We start from the raw sequence: 18685 nt of genomic DNA, 5'->3' as shown, positions 1-18685 counted from the left end.
GTGACTAAAACTAGACCTTTATTTAAACTAACCTAATAACATAGCCGATATGAGACAATTAGCGGGTCTCACTCCGCCCCTTCAACTCACAACAAGACAACCATGAGGTAGGATGCCTTCTTGCAAGGCAAGGTGGGTCTTGCCAAAATGGCGACACATCCAAACATTAAGCACACATAAACACATAATGGATGCATCTACAAAAGAATAGCCACTTTCCTCATCTAAGTGGCGGAAATTATCTAAAAGGGAAGCAATTCAAGGGTACACACTCCTTCATAGATGCAATTTCTTCAAACTACTAAGCCTAGAAGGATACCAATAAATCACCTCCAAGTTGTGTCAAGCTAGGGTACCTTTGTCCTCAATCGTTAAATGCTTTTGTCAAGAGTAGACTCCCTATGGTGTTAGAAACACTGGAGGATCGCGGAATTCCCCCTCTTGCCTAGACAAGAAGAAGGGTCGTCCCCTCTCTACCATGCACAAAAATGGATAAGATGGAAAAGGGATCGATAGTATTTGAGTTTCATTTGGGAGTTTGCTTTGTTGTTGTTTTTCCCCCCAATTTCTTGTGGCATTTGACATTTGAGAACACTTTCTTTGCCATTTCTTTTTGATTTTTGGCATTTCAATACTTGACAATTTTTTTGCATTTCTCTTTGAACATTTTCAAAGTCACCCCAATTAGTAACGAGGGTGCCTTGTATTTGAAGCTTTTAGGAGTTCTATTTTTGCTCCTCTTTTCATTTGACGCATTTTTGCAAACTTTCTTTCATTTTTCATTTCATTGAACTCAAATTGATTTCTTTTTGTGCCCATTCCCTTTGATGACAAAAATGTGGTAGAACATGGATGAATGATGGATGCATGCATGGTTTCAAGGGTCACCTTGGAATAAACGGTAGCCAAGGAGTTATCACACCACAAGGTACTCTTGACTAGGCCTTAATCCATGGGTCAAAGGATACTAGCATGACACATCCTAGGGTGTTTTACAAGTATTCTAACAAGCAAAGTCTTAAGAACAAAAAGCATCTACTAGGGCCTTATATACACTAGTCAAGCTTCCCAAATAGACGGTTTCGCAAAATTTTTCTATCCATGCAACTACATGCCATGATGCAACTAGCATATACACATCCTAATGCATATGATTCTACCAACTAATATGACAAATAAACTAAATGCAATCCTAAATTCACATTGTTATACCGCATCAATCAAAATAAAGCCACATAGTCATTAACATAAAGAGGAAAAAGGAGATTGGAAAGATCATACCATGCGGTCTTCAATATCCTCATGTCTCGGATGTGGCGTAGTCAATCAATGTGAACAAGGATGAACAAACACAAAATATACAAACCAATATATACAAGACTACACTACAAAAGGAAATGAACTTGTTTTTGGATTTTTCAATTTTTCAAATTTTTATGGTTTTTGTTTTTATGAAATTAAAAGACATATTTTTGTAATTTTTTCGAAATTTTTCAATTTTTATGTATTTTTGGAATATAAATTCCCATCCTCCACTTTATTTTGGACATTGTCCTCAATGTACATGTAGGAGTAGGAATGAAAAAGAAATACATGGTATGAATGAATGCATGCTCTAACTAAATGCAATTCTATATGACATATATAACAAATGAATGCAATCTAAACTATACTATATGATGCATGATAGATGCTTAAGTCACCTATGATCAAACCTCCCCAAACCGATTTAAACACTATTTCTAGTGTAGAAATGAATAGGTTTGGCCATTAGTGACTATGCATGAATTCTAGTCTATATGCAACTATCTACATGAATCATGTGAGATATATTACAATGCAACTACGCTATATGGACTAACTAATGTAAATGCAATATGAAATATAATACAAATGCAAGCTAAAGTTATACTAAATGCAATGTAAATATAAAAGAGAGAGAGGGGGAGATGGGTATCATACAAGTGGAAGTGGTGAACTAGGCCTCTTTCACTCTTCTTCCTCATCGTGGTCATAGCCATAACCATGAGAGCTTCCGGCTTGATCATGTCCGGGTGCTTGGCCCCAATATCCTCCTTGGTCAAAAGCTCCTCCTTGACCCGAGTACCCTCCACCTTGGCTAGAATGCCCTCCATCACCGCGTCCCCAAGCTTGGTTCCCATGATTTGGGAACAAGAGCTCCGGTTGTGCCCAAGAGGGCAAAGGACCATTAGGGTCAACATACCCTTGTTGAGCCATGGTATAGTATTGGGGGTAGAGGGCTAGGTAGTCGTCTTCCCTCCCTTTATGCACCCCAAGATCCACTCTATTCATGAGTGCCATCAAATCATTAATACCCGGGGTGTTGGGGATTGCCGGTTGGAAAGGGGTATGTGGAATAGGGTAAGGTGGGATAGGGACATAGGAAGGTGGGCGCATTTGTATCCCCGGCCCTCCACGAGGTGGTTGACGGCGTGGCTCTTCCCTTTGAGGGGGATTATCAAGAATTTGGATATCAAGGAGGTAGCTTGGTGGAGGAGAGTATGGACTCAATCGTGGTTCGATGCCCGGTATCTTCCATCCTTCAAGGATCATCGAAGTGCAACCCTTGGTGAACCATTCCACACTCCCATCGTCAGTGTGGCTACACCATCGGTGACTATAGAAAATGGTGTGCTCATCAATCAAAGTCCTCCCTTCAAGAGGAATATAGGTTCCTTGGGCATTAAACCCGGGGCAAAGGTGTTTAGCCAACATTGTGATTAGACCTCCCATCACGAAGGTTTTAAGTTGAGATGTCCCTTGAGCAAAGTCATTGAATCTATTGAGTATCTCAAGTGGCGTATTGAAGTTATAACGCCTCACCGCTCGAACATTCAAATGAGACTCAAGAAAAGTTAAGTCGATGAGGGTACACCGATCTTGCTCGTACCTCCCATTGATGCATCCGGCTACAAAGCGTTCGGTGAATCGAATCACCGGGTGTTGAATAGCAAATGTATAGCAACGCTTTATATTGGTAAAGTTCTTCCCGGAGATAGCTTTCCAAAGAAAATCCACATTAAAATCATCGGGCTTGTTGGTATAGGCGGTGGGTATTTGGAGACCGAAAACATAGGCAAATTCCTCAAGAGAAAGAACATGGTCTCGGTTGCATAACCTAAACTCCATGCCTAAATTATTGCGGGCATCCGCCACAATGCGAAGGCTACTCAAGAATTCAAGGGTGAGACTAAGGTAAGTCTCTTCATGAGCATGGAAAAGGTCCCCAATGCCAAGGCCATTGAAGAATGCCTCGGTAGGGTACCTTATCTTAAGGATTTCCAACACCCTAGTGTCAACAAATTGAGTAGGTTCGTATTTCTTACCTAGAAGCTCGACGAAATTTTCGCGTTGGTCGTCGGATATGAAGATCACTTCTTGGAAGTTGCTGAGTTGTTCAATACCTCCCCTCATTATCACATTTCGTGATGTTGAAGAGGATGAGCCCTTGCGCTTCTTTCCGATTGAATCAAACAATTTCTTGGCCTTTCCCTTGGAACTCATGTTGGTGATGGGAGTGATGTGGGTGTTTTTGGGGATATGAAGGGGATTTTGAAGGATTGAAGAGAGTGTTAGGGTTTGGTAGGATGAGGGAATGGGGGAGAAGGGGGGTGTTTATATAGAAAAAGAAGGGAATCCCAACGGATAGGGTTGGACCTGACCCGATTTTTCTCGCGTGAACAGTACAATCCGAGCGGATCGTAGTCGGGACGGACGGATTCTCGATGGGCAAGACGGGCGTCTTCTGAAGAATCCGCACGGATTCTAGAACAGAAAAATCTGTTGGTTGAGAAGCAGGAACAAGACGGCCGGATTTTGCAGAAGACGGGCGTCTTCATCAGGACGGACGGATTCCTTCTAATCCGCACGGATTTTGGTGCAGATTAAAATCTTGCTGTTGGTCGCCATTTGGGACGGGCGTCCCGAGGAGAAGACGGACGGATTTAGTGGGACGGGCGGATTCTCCTGAATCCGCTCGGATTCTTTATCAGCTTCAGTTTTTTCTCTTCCGCGGGCCCTAGACGGGCGGAATTGCTTGGATCCGAGCGTCTCTGCTTCTTTCTCCTTTTTCTTTCTTCTTTCGTGAAATGATAAACCCCTTTTTCACTGATTTTCTCCTTTTTCCTTATCTTTTCTGAAATTTGCTCATAAATCATGTAAGATGACCCTCTCTCTCTTCCCTCTCATGCAAAGATTTAAATGCAGAAAATATGTACAATATTATACAAAATAAAGGGTTCAAGAAATATCTCACAAACGGTGGTTTGAGGTAGGACTCCACCAAACTAGTTCAATTTGAAGGAATTCTTATCCATAGAGCTCAAGGCTCTTAGTAGAAGATCAAAAGCTTGTGAGCAAGCTCCAAATAAGCACAAGTATGGGTTGCTCCATTTGAAGATGAAATTTGGCCAAGGAGGCTTATAAAATGCTCTTTTTCTTGTCTCCTCCTTAGCGTTAGAGCTTTCCCAATACTTCAAGTAAACATATTCATGATTCTTGTTAAGATTGAGCGTGAAGTGTGGTTCATTTTCATCCGTGGACTTCCACTTACCAACTTCTCCTTCAATTTTGGTGATGATGATAGCACTTTGATTCTTCAATCCTTCCAAGGTGGAAGGAGAATTTTCATGACTTTGATGATCGGACACCATGGGAGTTGAGATTATGGGTGCTAAATCTTCACAAGTAGCCTCACGAGAAATTTTCTCCTTGAGCTTTTTCAATAAATAACTCTTGTAAGACACTTCGGCTTTTTGGAGAAGATCTAACATATCTTCTTCAATGATCATTGGCTCTATGATAGGTGTTAAGTGGTCTTCATGAAGGATAAAGGAAGGACGTTCTTCTTCATGATAGGGTATCTCAAATCTCTCAAGGATAGGCTCCTCAAGCATGGTGACATTGTGAATCCCTCCTCTAGGTTCATCATCAGTGTTGCTATCTTCACGTAAATCATGAATGAGGGCTTTGCCTAGCTCTTTTTCCAACGCCTCAATGTTCATATCAAAGGACACACCCTCATACTCACAAAGGCTAAGAGCATTTGGTTTGCTCAACCTCATGTCTTCCTCATCAAACACAACACTCTCATAGTCACAAGAGCTCAAGGAACTTGGCTCCTCCCACTTCTCATCTTCCATGTCAAAGGTCATCACTTCAAGCTCGCATTTATGCTCAATATCCAAAGAACGGTGGTGAGGGGTTGCTTGGAATTCTTTTAATTGGGCAATTTGAATCCCCAATTCCTTTCTTTGGATAGCGATGTTTTTAAGAACATCTTCTTCTTTTCGGCTCTCTTCTAGCATTTGTTTGAAGAAGTTTTGTTGGTCTCCCATCATTTGGAGGATCATGTTTTGGATGGGTTCATTTCTTTGTTGTGGGTGGGTGTGAAAATGGTCGTATTGTGGCATTTGAAGTTTATTGTGAAATGGGTATTGAGTGGGTAGTTGTTGTTGATATTGGGCGTGGTAATTTTGGTGGGAAAAATTGGGGTAGTGGTTAGGATTTTCATTGTGCGAATAATAAGGTAGGTTTGTGTTGACTTGCTCCTCAAACTCCCCATACCCATAGTCATACTCAAAAGATCCACCACATACTCCATAACAAATGTCTTGAGTCATCATTACTAAGACAAGGAAACAACTACAAGCATGGAAACTACACAAAAACGGTAAGAACAATCCTTGAGGAACAAGTTCCTCAAGGTAAAAGCACAATTAAAATAGACAAACAAATAAGAACTTAATCACATAGCACCATCCCCGGCAACGGCGCCATTTTGATGTGGAGTGATGTCGTCGGGTCACATCCAATCAAACAAAATTTATAATACTCAACATACAACTAGTTAGCGGTAAGTCGAGGTCGATCCATGGGACGGTGTGCTTTGGGTTCTAAGTCTATCTATCTCAATTTATGCTAGTGTCACGATTTGTTTGGGTTTGTAGTCAATAAGGTAAATCAAGCAATGAAACGGAGGATGTGAACAAATGATTAAAAGTGCTAGGATATCATGGGGTCATGGGGGATTTCACGGTGTTGATCATACAAACATGTTCACAAGGTTGCAAGCAATTAATGTTGTGGGGGAACCGAGTTGGGTTATGTCTTACGGTTCTTAGGAAGAGTTGGGTCCCGGAGCCGAATCGGTTAGATTGTACAACACCTACAAGTCGACTTACTTTCCTCCTAATCAACTTCTATGCATGGTCTAACAAGACTCGAGTTGGTTTATATCTTACAAGTCAAGTTGAGTAGATAAGAGATGGTAAAAATGCAAGGATTCATAGGCTTAGCATTTCATCAAACATAACATGTGCATAAAGTTGACATCACAACAAGCAAGCAATTTGATTATGAAAACACATTAGATTAAGCATGAATCAATCCCATGTTGGTTTCCCCTAATTACCCATTAATCCTAGCTAAAGAAACTACTCACTCATTATCATGGGAAACATGTCATTAATGGTGTCAATCATCACAACAAGTATAAACATGATAATAGAATGAAGAAATAAACAATAAAGATTAAAGAGTAAAGGAATTATACCAAACTTGAGATGATCCAAATAATAAAGCAAAGAATAATAGAAGAAACTTGATGATTGATGGAAGGTTGTCAATCCTCCAAGAATAACCCAATAATCTTCAATTACCCAATAATAAACTTGAATAATAAACTTGAACAATAATTAAGGAGAGATTAATGTGTAATTTGTGGAAAGATTAAAGAGTAATTTATTCTAATCTACTCCTAATCTAATCTAAGAGAGTTTTCTAATCTAAAACTTCATAAAGGATCCCCCCTTTTGATTATTTACAAATGGGGTATTTATAGTGGAAATTAGGGAGGATGCATTAGGGTTAACTAAGGGCTAAACTAGTAATTACACTTTTGAGATTTGAGCAGGGAGACTCCGGGATTGTCCGAGAGAAGGGCTTCTCTTATCGTCGCTAGAAGAATGGAAACGTGCTGTGCTACAATCCGAGCGGATGGAAGTCGGGACGGCCGGATTCTGGTAAGGGGATCCGAGCGGATTCAGGGGAATCCGGGCGGATTTGGGTGGAGGAATCCGAGCGGATTAGAGAGCAGGACGCTCGGATTGTGGTGATGGGCCGGACGGATTTCAGACAATCCGTGCGGATTGTTCTTCAGCAGTGGTTCTTCTTCATTTCTTCCCTTTTTGCTCAATTCCATTTTATTCTTTCGAGATTGGTCTTTAGTCCTTGCTTCCTCTTCATACTAGTCCATCTATTATCGTCAAGTAGCCTCCAAATGTGCACGAAAGACGGGAATTTCCGCCTTATTATCTCCTTTTCTACAAAACATATGAAATTCGATAGAAAAGCAAATAGGAAGGTTTTGACGGATAAAATGGCCATGAAATGCTATAATAGTATGCAAAATAGGCTCAATTAGGGGATTAAATGTGCGCAAATAATGTTCACATCAGTACCTGTCAAATCTGCTCCCCATAAAACGGTTCACCGCAGGTGTTCACGAATACACAGTCAACCGCGAGGTTGAGTAGGAATAAATACTAACAACAAAAACATACGATAAATAATCCAATTTCCTTTTTCATTGCACAACCCCCTGACAACGTGCTCCTTCCTTTTACTTACTCATTACACTAATCATCCCGCCAATCCCTGGCCGGGGCCGCCTCAACCCGAAGGTGAGTAAACACAAACTACATTACCAAAGGTAATGTCTGCCTCAACATATAGTTGATTAAATATCCACGGATGGCCTGAGACCAACTGGGCCCGCTCGAGTAAATACGATAAAATATCGTCGCGAATAAATCGAAATACGTCACCCAAAGGCTCTTACCATGACGTCCGCCAATATAACCGCAATAATAATCTACATCACCACGAAGGGATGTCGCGATAAACTGAATAACCAATGCAATAATAAAAGAACTTCATCATAACTAATCCAACCAACATATACAATCTAATTCTCCCTTCCAACAATTTCAATGATATCAACCAACACAATTCTCATATGATCAATTCACTTTAATATAATTCATCCAACAAACATTATCGAGTAAAAGTTGAGTAGGATTTATCCCTACCTGATAAGCAAGCACTCCAATTATGCAATCCAAGCAATTAAAGCAATCAATTAGAAATATTGATCTTCAATAAATCCGTTCCACCAATTCCGTCACCTAAACAAAATATTATAATTTAATTATTTATTCATTATTCAATTCATTATATTTATTTATTCGATTACAATTTAACCATATTAATTATTTTGCGTTTAAGGTATTATTACATAAAAACCCGCTCCAATAAATAAATATAACAACCCATAAAGAAATACCCCCAACCCGACAATCACGTGAAACATCCTAAGCATACACTACCCATGAAAACCCCACAAACACAACCCCATATAACCCGTCGAAACCGTGTTCAACACCCCACCAAAACCCGTCCTTCACGACTCCCCTAGCCACCATCGGCTCCACCCAAACCTACCACCTCCTAGCCCGCAACCCAACGCACCACGACAACCAACAACCACCAGCCAAAGCACCACCACCAACCCGCAACCCCACGCCCTAAACAGCTTCCTCAAACGTGACCTTGCTCTTACCACACATATACCCGTCTTCCTTCAACACCACAGGCTACCACCGTCACTACCCGACCTAGCCACCACCAGCTTGCAATCCAGCGCAACCAATTCACCCCTGAACACCAACTAAACCGCAGCTAGCAACTCACAAACCCACGCCCTAAACCCCACGACAACTACCCCCGCTCTCCCCTGTTTCGCGAAAACCCGGCAACCACCAGCACCAACCACCACCAACCACCCTTCTAACACCACCAAACGTGCCGCCCACCTTCACCCATCACAACCAACCCTGGCACAGATCACGACGGGTCCAAATAAGGGTTCAATTATGCATCCCAATCCCCGCAACCAAAACCCGTAACCCCCTGACCAGCCACTTTTAACGGCCCCAAATACCACCCTAACAAGGTCAACGTCGGTCAAATAAGGTCAGGTCATAATCTCGGCAGTCCAAACTTTCCTTAGGTCCAAATCTCGAGTCCTATGGTGGTCTAATTATTGAGTTATAATAGGTTAAAGTGTATACATAAGATCGTCTGAAATATTACCTTGAGGCGAGAATAAAAATTAATCCTTTTGCTTTTCTCTTCCTTAATTCCTTTCTTCTTTCCTTTAGATTTCTTCCTTCTTATTTTATAAATTATTTCCCAGATTGATTATTGTGTATTTATAGTGTAGGATTAAAGAGCAAGCGAGGTCGATTAGGAAACTATCTTAATTTACCTATTCCAATTAATATAGGAATTACTATTATTATAATTATCATTATATCATTATTATCACAATTATATTATTATTATTACATATATCATAGGTAGGATTCCCTTATTTTATCTTTACTAATTTATCATTGTCATAAATTTTTATTAGTAAGAATATAATTACTACCTTTCCATATTATATTATAATTATTTTCCGATGCAATTCCCGATTATACTCTAACCTTATTATACTAAATTTCAGTCCAATTACTCAATGTCACATGGTCCAATACTCAATTATTAGCTAAGCCCAATTCCCGACTTGTTTTACTTATTTTATTATTTAATTATCGTCTTATTTGTAATTCATTATTAGAAATTAATTATTAAATTACATAAACTATTCTCATAACTTATCATTAAAATACGGGGTATTACATTAACCATGCTCGTTCAGGGTTTTTTGTTTTAGTGCAAATGGATGTTGGCTTTGACAGATTAAAGGACATTCGAAACGGGCACGGTGCCGCAACTTAGACTCGATAAAACATGAAATTTCAAATCAGAACGCGTTGAGGAACTTCTCTTGAAAAGGGTTAAGGTGGTTGCTAGTTGTAAAACTAGGGTTGAGGTCGTTGGTTGCTATGGTTCAAGGTTAGTATTTCTTGAGTTGGTCCAGGTTGGTCGGGTTTGTAAAATCCTCCCCATCTAGGTCACTCAGTCTCACTGCGCCCCCCGAAAGAATTTTCTTGACCAGGTATGGCCCGGCCCAGTTGGGTTTGAATTTTCCCCTCGGATCAACGGGTAATGGTGCTCGGACCGACTTAAGGACTAAGTCGCCTTCTCGGATATTCCTGGGTTTAACCTTCTTGTTGAATGCCCGTTGTATACGTCGTTGGTATAACTGGACGTTGTGTAAGGCGTTAAGTTACCGCTCGTCTGGAAAAATGAGTTGCTCGTATCTTCGACAGGTCCATTCCGCCTCAGGGACTTGACTCTGCTGTAGGATGTGTAGAGATGGGACCTCTAACTCAACCGGTTGAGCCGCCTCCATAACGTATGCTAGGTATAAGGGTGTGGCGCATGTCGGTGTTCGAATGGATGTTCGGTATCCCCAGAGTGGGAATGGGAGTTTGCCTGGCCAATCGCGGTAGTTGTCTTGCATTTTCTTGATAATGGTGACAAGAGTTTTGTTAGCTACCTCCACCGCTCCGTTGGTTTGGGGACGGTAGGGGGATGATTGATGTCGTTTAATCTTGTATTTGTCCAGCAAGGCCTGAGTTTCCGCCCGGAAGTGAGAGCCTTGATCGCTGATGATTTCATGGGGTACCCCATATCGGCAGATGATGTTATTTTGGATGAACTTGGCCACTTGTTTGGCGGTCAAGACTAAATATGACTGTGCTTCCACCCATTTGGTGAAGTAGTCGATGGCGACGAGGACGAAGAAATGCCCCTTGGTGCCTGTCGGGTTAACCTTTCCGATGATGTCGATGCCCCAGGTTGAGAAAGGCCAGGGTGATGTCATGGTGTATAAAAGGGATGGTGGTATGTGTTGTATGTTGGCAAAGATTTGGCAATTGTGGCAATGTTTGACGTAGTTACGGCAATTGGCTTCTATGGTGGTCCAGTAGTAGCCTAACCGCATGATCTTTTGGGTAAGCATCATTGCGCTCATGTGAGGGCCACATTCTCCGTCGTGGACCTCTCCCATGACTTTTTTGGCTTTGTGATGGTCAATGCAAAGGAGGAGAATCCCTTGGGGTGTTCTTTTGTATAGTTGATTTTGGTTCATCACGAATTGTGACGCAAGTAAGCGGATGGCTCTTTGTCCTCTTTGATCAAAGTTAGGAGGGAATTCGTTTTTGGTTTTGTAGTTGAGGATGGCTTGGTACCAAGGTTCGGCATGGTTTTCCTCGTCGTTGTTGATGGCACAAATGTAAGTTGGCTCGCTCCTTCTCTCGACACATAGGGGCATTGACGTCATATCGTCAGGTATATTGACGAGCGCGACAAGTTTTGCCATGGCATCACCAAATTGATTTTCCTCTCGTGCAAGTGGAAGTAGTCGACTTGGTCGAAGAACTCGGCCTCTTGATTGATTTTCGCTCGGTAGGGAGCTAAGCTGTCACTTCGGATTTTCCATGATCCGGACACCTGATTGATGATGAGTGAGGAATCGTCGTGGACCCTCAGTCTTTTGATGCCAAGTGTGATGGCTGCTTGTAGGCCGATAAGGCATACTTCATATTCAGCGGCATTGTTGGTGACGGCGAATTCTAGTTTGACCGAGATCGGAACATGTTCTCCCTCCGGTGATATTAGAAGGATTCCTACCCTGAAGCCTCTTAGATTAGATGCACCATCGAAATATAGGTCCCATGCGTCGGAATCGGCACAAAGGATGTCTTTGTCAGGAAGTGACCATGTGTCGGTCGTTGGATCCTCGTTGACGGGATTCTCTGCTAGGAAATCGGCGACTGCTCTTCCCTTGATAACCTTGAGGTGTACAAACTTGAGATCAAACTCGAACAACATGAGTGTCCACCTAGACAGTCTTCCGTTTAGTACGGATTTTTCGAAGATGTATTTGACCGGGCCCATCTTGGAGTAGATGAGGACCGCGTAGCTGAGCATGTAATGTCGCAGCTTCTTTGTTGACCATACTAGGGCAAGGCATGTCTTCTCCAGTTGGGTGTACCTTGTCTTGTACTCAATGAACTTTTTGCTGATGTAGTAGATGGGTCGTTCTTCGCCATCGACAGTTTGTGCTAGCATTGCTGACATGGTGTGGACAAGGCCCTCGGGAACTGCGTCCGCGGGATCCACACTAGGCATAATCGACTAGAGGTTCTTTCGAATCGAATTAAGACATATTAGAGTCGCCACCAAGTTTTTTGGGAACTTGGAACCGTTCAAGTCAACTTTACACCTTTCATCAAAAAGCATAAAGCCAATCGACTACGAGTGATTAAAGATAAAGACTTGTACTCTATATCACTCGATTTGAATGACTCTCGTAATCCAATGGTATTTAGACGGATCCACAAACCATAGATCTTGAGTAAGGGGTGAGGGTACGTGTTGGGAAGCCCATAAGGACACCCAACCCCGCCCGTCAATAACGGCCTCTACTAAGTCAAGTATGGATTTCAAACAAGGTCATAGCTACTACGATATATGAAATGCAAACATCGTTTTAACCCTAACATGTGAAGTTTCTATGTCGATTTAGATGCAACTAAACTAACTTTGTCAAAGTTGTAATTTAGCATGTGGGTTGATTGATCTAAGCAACATATAAACGAAAGCAAACAAGGCTTAGGGGGAATGGGGGAGCCGTTGGGATCTACCTATTACAAACCAGGCATTTCATGCCGACACAACAATAAATTAAAGATACAACTCGATCTAAATACAATTGCTACATACGATACCACACATGACGCATCACACGGCCAATCGGCCTAGAAAAGCGTGCACAAGAGGGGTGGCCCACGGCTTACATGACTCACGGCCTTGGGTCACTCCTCGTGATGTGTGCTTTCGCTCAATCTCATCGAATTAGACATAGGGCCGCACACCAAAGCATGCATTAGCATAAATCGGGCCATGTTGCTTTATACAACATGCGATCTACTACGCTCTTACAAGCATTGGGGCACAACCATCTAACCAAACAAGACTAAGGTTTTTTGAAAGAGGTTTTGACTCGATAAAAGAAAACTAACTTGAAAATTACAACCAAACTAACAAACACGACTCGATAAACAAAGTAATTACAAGATACGAAATAACGAGATAAAGATGAGAAAATAACGAGAAAAGGGACTACAAGGACACGGCCAAACACGGCCCACACGATCTAGCATACCCTAATTCTTAGGTTAGATTCATTAGGTTAGATCGATGATTGCGAAACGGGTTAGGAACGAATTAGAAAACAAATTAGAAACGACGTTGATCGATTGAAAAGAGGTCTTGCAATTGTGTATTCTACACGGCTCAAAAGGGGTCAAATTAGGTCGAGTTCGCTAATTAATTTAACTCATCGAGTGTTAATAAGAAGGTGCTAATCACGCACTCTTATACTAGCGAGAAATTATGTGAAAGAGAGATGCATTCGATTGAATTACAGAATTGTTAGTTGATTTTAAAGCTTATGTCGAAGCCACCTATCGTGTCTAATTAGGTTATTAAATTGATCTAATGTCATCTAAATAAGTTATATGTTAACAATCAGAAGTCATACTAACATGCAACGGGTCCTAAGGTGGGTCGAATTGGCCGAGACAAACAAAGGGTCAAAAACGAGGAGCGAGGTTAAAAATTCGTTTTATTTACGCCCTTCCTTGAACACGAGGATATGTAAATGAGATGGGGGTGTACGACCGACTGATGTAGCGGTTTCTTTTCCCATCTCAAGTCAACGCGGGTGTTCATGGTGGTACTTTAACTCATACTCGGACTAAACTAGTTTCATAGTTAATTAAACAATCGATAAACAAAAACGATAAACGAATAAAAACAAACTATAAGAAAAACAAACATAAAAACGAAATAAAAAAGGAGAAAGGGGAGGATTTGATGCACCCTCAACCTACATGTATCGTTGACACCGTCTTGGGTCGTAATCGATGGTAGATTTTATCTCGAGAGACCGTCGTCGACGAAGAAACAAAGCAAACACGCGTTTTTATGGAATCTGGACAGCAACTTTCAAACAGCGATTTCTCCCTCGTTTCACGATGAAAATTCGATTTAAAAGATGTTTTGAAAACTAGAAAGAGAGGAGAACATAGATCTTAAAGCAACCCCTGCTCGTTTTGAGTTATTGGGCACGAAAAAAACAGCACAAACAGAATGGACAGACAGAACAAATCGCGAAAACAGAGTGTATAACACTCTGTTTTTCGAGGGATTTCGTGTACTCTCAAGGGCAATTTGGCTCGTAAATCTTTGTCTAATGTGTAGATGGATGTTGTATGGTTAATAAGGAACAAGAAACTCGAGTTTTGATGGAGGTTTGAAGGAGGGACGAATTGTTTTTCGAAGAGGACACACAAACTGTTTCAGTTTGGATGTCGGTTTTGTGGAGGGTTTTTGAGAGGCAATTAGGGTTTGTTTCTGAGGTTTAAAGCTTGTGAGTGAAGGTAGGATGTATGGAGAACTTAGAGGAATGAATGTATGGTGAAGGGTGGGTATTTATAAGGAGTTAAAGTAGGGTAAAAGGGAGGAGAGGCAGACGGGCTCGGCTGAGCATAGCTGCTGTCCAGCAGCTTTTGAGGGGTTTTCTAGGGTTCGTTTGGGGGGTTTACTTGGTGATTAAGGTAAGGTAATATGGGTAGGATACTAGGGTATGGGTTAGGGTTAATGGGCACGGGTTTTGGTGGTATTTGGAGCGGGTTTTGGGCTCGGGATTCATCACGCAAAACAGGGGGTAGGCTATTTGTATGCGGGCTGTTGGGGGTGATTTGGGATGGGATTTGGGCCGTGGTTAAGGGGGTTCGAACAGGGGTGGATGGGTAGAGACTTAGGTTGGTTAGTGTACTCGAGATTCGTGCCAACTCGTAAAGGAAACGGGCTCAAAAACCGAGCTAAAATCGAGCTCAAAAATACATGTTCAAAACGAGTTCTTTTCGATTTTCAAATCGATTTTTCAAATCAATTAACACATTAAAATAAATGGTTTTTCAAACCAAATATACTCACAAATGATTTTTCAAATCAAATACTTATTTTATTTTCAATAAAATAAACTTGGGAAAATAAATTCGAAATAAAATAAAATAAATTGAATTTACCTTAAAAAAGCTTTAATTTAAATATCATTTAAATTAATAAAATGAACTCACTTAAAAAAAACATTAATTTAAATATCATTTAAATTAATAAAATACTTCATCGACGACGCCCATTCTACATCGTAAAACGAGCTCCAAATAATGACAATGACAACTAAAGAATACATGTGTCCTATCATCATCGGGTGTTTGTCGGGTTCTCTATAAATTCCAATATCGACGGATACGGGTATCTACAGAGCCCCCACTTTGACTGAGGCTTGGACAAGGCGAAAGTCAAAGTATACCCCAGGTCCCTTTCGACCTGAGGATTCTTCGTGTCGTTTATAGTCCATTAGACTTGCGTATATAAGCTCGCCAACCATAAGAAGAGATCATACTTGAAACTTCGTTGGGGATTGACTCTTGCTTCTGTTGTGTCAAATTATCGTCATTGGTCATCGACCCATAAATTGCATATATGGTGGATTGAGCCTTATCCTTAGGCGCCTACGTATCCGTTTCTGACGGAATCAAACCCGCGTCGTAGTTCGGCAACTGCTGACACATGCCCAAAGTTTATCATCTGTTGGCATTTGTCCAAAATTAATCATCTGTTGACATTTGCCCAAAATTTATCTTCTGTTGGCGCTTGTTCGAATGGGACGGGGCTTTCCAAGGAGGTTGTCGCCGCTTTCATCATTTGCTTTCAGCTACGGAATTCTTCCATTTCATACTCTTGTATTGAATTGAATTCTTGGTGGATGTCATCCTTTACATCTTGATAATGGTTTCTGAAGCCAACGGCTTCAGAGTCCCCAGTTTGCAATGGCTCTAAAGTCGAAGACTTTAAAGCCCCCAGTTGAAGCATATCCTGCTATATTTGAAACACAAAAACGTACTAGCAATAATCATCACATAAGCACATTTGGATCATCGATCTTGAAATTGGATTATTTGAAAGATTGGGTCATCGACCCGAAAATTGAATTTGACAATTTTGAATAATTGGGCCATCGACCCGAATTTTGAATTTGACATCACTTGGAATGTTGGGCCATCGGCCCTTCAAAAAATTGAATTTTGAATGACGGATTGGATCATCGACCCACAAAGCGTCCACCACTTAATCTATCCACAATTCGCAAAAAGTTTTTGGAATTTTGAATTTTTGAATTTTTTTGAAATCGAACCTTGATGGGTGAGCATGAAATCTCAGACACTCCGGATGACTTGTAAACCACGTGGGCGTAGCCCGCTACCGTAAAACAAAAAAAGAAAATAAAACCGTAAGTGTGCATGGGTTTTAGTTCAAATATTGACTCGTTGAGGGTAGAAATGTAAATTGGCCATTCCGGCGCCAAAAGATGGCAAATGGGAATCGCAAGGTCGTCGAACTTGGGACGGAGATATCGTATGGCATGGGCGTGCTCCCGAGGGCACATGGGAATCAAGATCACTTGGCATTGACGAGGTGGATTAAACTCACGGAGAAACAACGTTGGCTTCGCCCAGACACTAAACACAGACTGATTTTATGAGAACACTTAGACATCACACATCACTCTTGTTGGGAACATTCTGTCACTCTTCTCCTCGCCTCCTTTCTTTTCAGCGAGTTTTCATTATTTCTTGCCACCGCCTTCTTTCTTTTCAGCGGGCTTTTAATATTTTTCTTCCACGCCTTCTTTCTTTTCAGCGGGTTTTTCATATTTTCTGTTCCCAACACAAACCCATATCTGTGTGACTCAGCATCTTTGCCTAAACCATTAGATAAAGCTCATTCTGAGACTTGATACTATTCATCCGAACCTAAATCCTTATCCTAGCCTACATCGAGTGCTAAGACTGACTCAAACAAAGGTGGCTTCATTTGGACTTGGTTAAGACCCGTAAGAAACCGACAAGATGACAACTTGGTTGACGAGTGGATTGAATCCCTTATTCTGAAGGACTGCCTACGTATTCGCGTGGAGCGAAATCAAATCCGACGTAGTTCGATCAAGGTGCATAAACTTGGCATATTGATTGTGTGTACACACTCGAAGGTTTCACCTAAGGTATCATGTCGCATCCCATTCTAGCCTGTAAGGTACCGTTAAATCCCATGTCTAGGGTTAGGTGTAAAAGGCTTGGATCTTTTGGGATGTGGAGCTTGGTAATAACAAGTTGGAATGGTTAACCATTATTCTGAAGGTTTGTTTTGTGGTGCTAAGGCCAAGGGCTATGGCTGTTGATGTGATTGGAATGGGTGTCTCGGGTTTGATGAACCACGAGTGCAAATGGGTTGGAAAATGATGTGGGTTAAAATTTCCATGTCTGGACCCTAAAGGCTAGGTATAACAACACAAGCGGAATGATTCTCAAAATTCCCGACTATCCCCTTGTAACTGTCTCAGGAAGGACTTAGAGGTAAAGAGGTTACTACTTAAGCTTTTGGGCTTCGCCCATTGAACTTCAACTATGGGTACTTGACTTGACTTTTGGCTTCCGTAACTTCTACATTCAACCAAAAAGCATTCCGCGATAACTTCAACATCTTTTTTCCTTTTTTTCTTTTTCTTTCATCTTTTTTTCATTTTTCTTTTTTTCATTCTTTTTTCATTTTTCCAATTTTTCTCTTTTTCTCATTTTTCATTATTTTTCATCTGTTTTCTCTCTTTGAAAATGATCTTCTATTCATTCTCTTAGTCATAAATGGATACACCTTGAAAACTGGGCTTCGCCAACTAATTTGGGTAAGAACTAACAATTCCTTGTTAGAACGGGTTGATATCTTCTCTCTTCGAGATGGGATGATTTTGTTGGGGAAAAGGCTTGCCTTCCATCATCGATAGGGGAAACAAGGAGCTAGTCCGGGTTTGTCATAGAATCATCTAAAAGCTTGTCACAAACATTTGTTTTGATGGAGGTTTTCTACCACCAGACATGGAATAGGTAAAGGAATAAAACACGGGATCCTAGTGTACCTTACATTTTGAAACAGGACATATTTCTACCCCAGGGATTCCTTTGAGTGTGTTGTGCGTTTTATTGTGTTTCGAAATGATTGAGGATTGGAAACAAGACATATTTGGAAACCAAACTGCAACTTTTTATTGGAATGACAAATGCTTAACAGACTCGAAGGAACGATTTCTAGGACACACCCTCGGTCATCGCGGAACAAACGACTCAACTTCAAGAAAATAAAGTCCTAGACTCGACTTGACTAAAATAAGAAAACAGATCCCGACTCATAATTTCAAATCTGGTCATGAGCTTTCTCTTGTTGTTTTGTCGTCACTTAGATGCTCGGCTCTGATCCTTGATCCCTTTGATGGTCTGCCTCCATCCCGAGGTAGTCCTCTGAGGATCTACGCCAGTGATGAAGGTTGGTGAATCGAATTGTCTTTTATTAACTTCGTTAACGATAGGAGTACATTCTAGAGCCAGACTCCCGACTTGAATTTCATTCTTCGGGTTTGGCAAGAATTCAAAGCAATCCACAAATATCTTCCCGATAAACACCCCTTTCAAGTGACATGGGCGGATAAGATGGGAATAATCGACATTGTCTTCGACAGAAACAAAGT

The sequence above is a fragment of the Silene latifolia genome, chromosome 1 (genome assembly GCF_048544455.1).
Source record: "Silene latifolia isolate original U9 population chromosome 1, ASM4854445v1, whole genome shotgun sequence".
NCBI lineage: Eukaryota > Viridiplantae > Streptophyta > Magnoliopsida > Caryophyllales > Caryophyllaceae > Silene > Silene latifolia.
This window is presented reverse-complemented; position numbering follows the sequence as displayed.